This window comes from Bison bison, unplaced genomic scaffold (genome assembly GCF_000754665.1).
Source record: "Bison bison bison isolate TAMUID 2011002044 unplaced genomic scaffold, Bison_UMD1.0 scf7180017864155, whole genome shotgun sequence".
Classification (NCBI taxonomy): domain Eukaryota; kingdom Metazoa; phylum Chordata; class Mammalia; order Artiodactyla; family Bovidae; genus Bison; species Bison bison.
Window position 1 is genome coordinate 17,590 of NW_011494727.1, and position 3,704 is coordinate 21,293.

Genomic DNA, 3,704 nt, shown 5'->3' on the forward strand with positions numbered 1-3,704 from the left:
AGGTGTTGCTGAGGAAGGCGAAGATGATACAGTCCACGAAGGTCTCCAGCACCTTCAGCAGGCCTGGCACAGTGTGAATGTAGCTGGAAATCTCCTTGAACACACAGCAGACCCATGTCCAAGCCACAGCTATGATATACAGTAGAGATGCGAGACAGGAAAAAGCAGTAGCAGTGACAGCCCAGTCCTGATGAGGGACATAATAGGTGATGGAGTGGATGATGCGGGTTGAGAGGCAGAGGAGGGCGGCGTGGCAGGTGTAGGTGTCGAGGAGGCGGTACCAGAGACAGGAAGCCAGGACCGGAGCTTACATAACTCAACAATGAAGATGATGAGAGTCATGGCTAAACAAAAGCACCAGATGGCCACGGGCCAGTTACTTATGGTCCCTGCTTCCCAATGCCCATGCTGGTCACCAGCGAGAAAGCCACACTGATGGAGAACAGTTGCAGCAGGCGGAGGAAGTGGAATGTGGTGTCCAAGGTCTGGGGATGTCAACCTGGTAGAATGGTGTTATGACGGTCAGGCAGCTCACGGACACTGGTACGGTAGTGATCTTCACTGGAGACCACCCAGAGAATGATCCAGCTCCAGAGGTGGATTGAGTTAGATGCCTAGAAAAGGCTCAGGGCCCTGTGAGGACTGAGGCTCAGGATCCATGGAGTTTGAACCAATGACTCAGACACCTGGTAACAGCACAGCTGCTCTACAGTTACTCTTCCCTCCCATCAGCCTCGGCCTTGTCAGGAGACTTGTCTTATCTCACAGATGGGTTGGGTCTGGCCACAAAGCCATGCACATTTTTTCACACTTTGAGCCGTTATCTACAGAGACACAGGGTACTCTGGTCGTTTCCTACAACCACAAATCTTCATTATACTCAAAATTGAAAAAGATTTTTTAAAAAGCTGTTTGGTAACAAAGTTTCACCTGAACAGACATGAGACAATTTATGGTCTTTGTTTATTTTACTTAGTGTGAATGTTCAAAAGCGCAGTTACAGAAACACTAATGCCTTTGCTTAAAAGGTGCATTAGATACCAGTAGGGTGTTAGGTCCAATAGAGAAGATGCATCAAGTTACATGACTGATGCTAAAAAATTCTGATTCTGTAGCAATCTGACCCCAGGGGTTTCAGAAAAGGGATTGTGGATTGTCCTGCTAACCCCATTTTACAGATGGGAAAACCAAGGCTCCAGGAGTCAAGTGTCTTCCCTAGTTTGAAAGGGGAGGAGTGGAAATCCCTGATAAAAATAAAAAGCCGTGGGTTTGAACACTATGTTCTACAGCTCAGCAGGTCAACCAGGCCCGTGGGTGGGAGCCCAGGACCAAAGCTCGGGGCTCTGGGACCCAGGACCCACCTTCAGGGCCACAGCCTCCTTCCACAGCACCTGAAGACACACGTGTCCCAGCCTGTCCTCCCTGCAGCATCACTAGAAGGAGCTGCCATCTGAGGGACACAGCCCCACCTGGAGGAGGGCAGCTCCAGGGGTGAACAGGGAGGAGCCACGGGGTGATAGCAAGGCCGTGGGGACGAGATGACGTGGGAAGTAGGGACTGTTGTGAATCCTCTCCCCCAATTTGTCTCAGCATGTGACTGTTCCCTTTGGGAAAGGAGACCTCCACCCAGCATGACTCCAGGGTATAGTGTCGTGGGGGAACCACAGAATAAATTAACATAATGTCTGTCTCTTAAGCTCCAAAGCTGCCATCCAGGTGGGAGTCTGGAAAGATCTAGGAGTAGCGCTACCTGAGTGAGGATTTTCCTGGCCTGGGAAACTGGTGAGCAGCTTGCAAGCCAGGGAAGAAGGGATTGGAAACGAACAAGGATACTGTGTCTGATGCTGGTGTGGAATCTTTCAGGGCATCCCAGGGAGGGTGTGGAGGGACGAATGACCCCTCATCAGGTCTCCACAAAATTATCACCCAAACCTGCGCATCAGCCCATGTTGGGTGACGGCTTGAGAAAAATCCTAATGAACATTTCCACTATTTTTGTGGATCATCTCCATGTAGAAGGTTGGCAGTTGACCGGTTTAGCAGGTCTGAGGTGGAAAACAGAGTATAAGAACAATAATAGCCTATTGGCTGTCCTCAAACCTCCTGCAGGGAGTCGTCTTAGTGAAAATCCATCCCCTCCCTGCCTCTCCCTGATAGGAGACACACTGCAGGCAAACTCAGTGCCCTTTGGGATCTTAGAGGGAGAAACTACTTCAGACCCCTTTTTGTCCTCCTGCTGGGGGACGCTCAGGCTCTGCCCTGCCCCCACACTAGAACTCCTCCTCCTTCCAGGGACAGGTGGTGGGGGGGTGTGGGGGGGGCGGGGTGTGTGCGGGGAAAGACCCCAGGGCAGCCCCAGCCTCTTTTGCCGTTAATTTAGGGCCCTTGTTGGAAGAATCCTTAGTGTAAGAAACAAGGAGGCCTGCACATGGAATTTCCTCCCATTTACCAGATCATGGTCAAGTCAGTTCTAACTGCAAAATAGTGGAGGAATTTAGAGACACATTTAGGGGCCACCATTCTTCAGAATTGAAAACATACATGGGCAGCCTGGCTTATAATTTTAAAAAAACACTTTTTTATTGGTTACAGGGTCATAGTCTAGTTTTGCCAACCTGCCAAGATGCCTCCCTATGAAGTTCTGGAAGGCACTTCACTTGCTCCCCCAGAACAGAATTCAAACAAAGCAATTCTGCCTCAAGGAGAGACTCATACAGAATCCCAAGCAAGCCACTTCCCACTCCTGCAGTGTCCAAGTTGACCCCAAAGTCCCAAAGGGCAAATATTATTCCCAAATGGGTGAGAATGGGGGGATCCCCAGGTGCACAGCCCTCTACTCACTCGGTCAAGAGCGCGGCTGCTCCTTCAGAGGCCAGTTTCCGTCTCTCAACAGAAAGCGAATGCAGGCTGTGAGCGAGGAGTGGGAGGGACAGGCAAGTTCCTGAAACTAGCAAGTTCTGCTTCTGCTTGAAAATACCTATAGATCCTCCCCAACCTTCTCAGCCTCACCCCTCTCCTCGCCCCAGAAGGAGGTGGAGGGGCTGAGCCTAGGGGACCTGACTCCTGCCTGGATGCACAGCATTGTCCCCCAGCTAGTCTCGACTGTGCATTGCTTAAGAAGCCAAAACATTGACATGAATCCACCACGTGTCAATGTATGGCAAAACCAATACAATATTGTAAAGTAATTAGCCTCCAATTAAAATAAATAAATTTACAATAAAAAAAAAAAAAAAAAAAAAAAAGAAGAAGCCAATACAGAGAGACAAGCGCTGGGTAGAAGAAAAGTAGCTTTATCTTAAGGAAGCCAGCCACCAGAGGAGAAGGTTTTTTACTACTCAGAAGAATCAACTCCCAACATGGCAAGGCTTGCTGGAGTGAGACCATGAGTGTGGTCCTTACATTGTTAGGATTGGTGGTTGTATCTTTCTGGAAAAACAAAGACAGAAACAGAACTAAACAGGCAGAGGGAAACTGAACAAGTCCGTCAAAACCCGGAGCTGTTTTTTAATTATTCACAAGCCTTTGGTTTTAAAACCAGTAAGGTTACAACTCCAGTGCTGGTGACTTGCCTGACCGTCACCATCACCACGAGAACCTCCTCAGGCCTGGGCTCCAGAATGGTGGGCTTCTTCCTCCACCTGGGGCAGCTGCTCTCCTCCTGGTTGCCCTCCTTGCTGGTGGCCAGCATGGACACTTGGAGT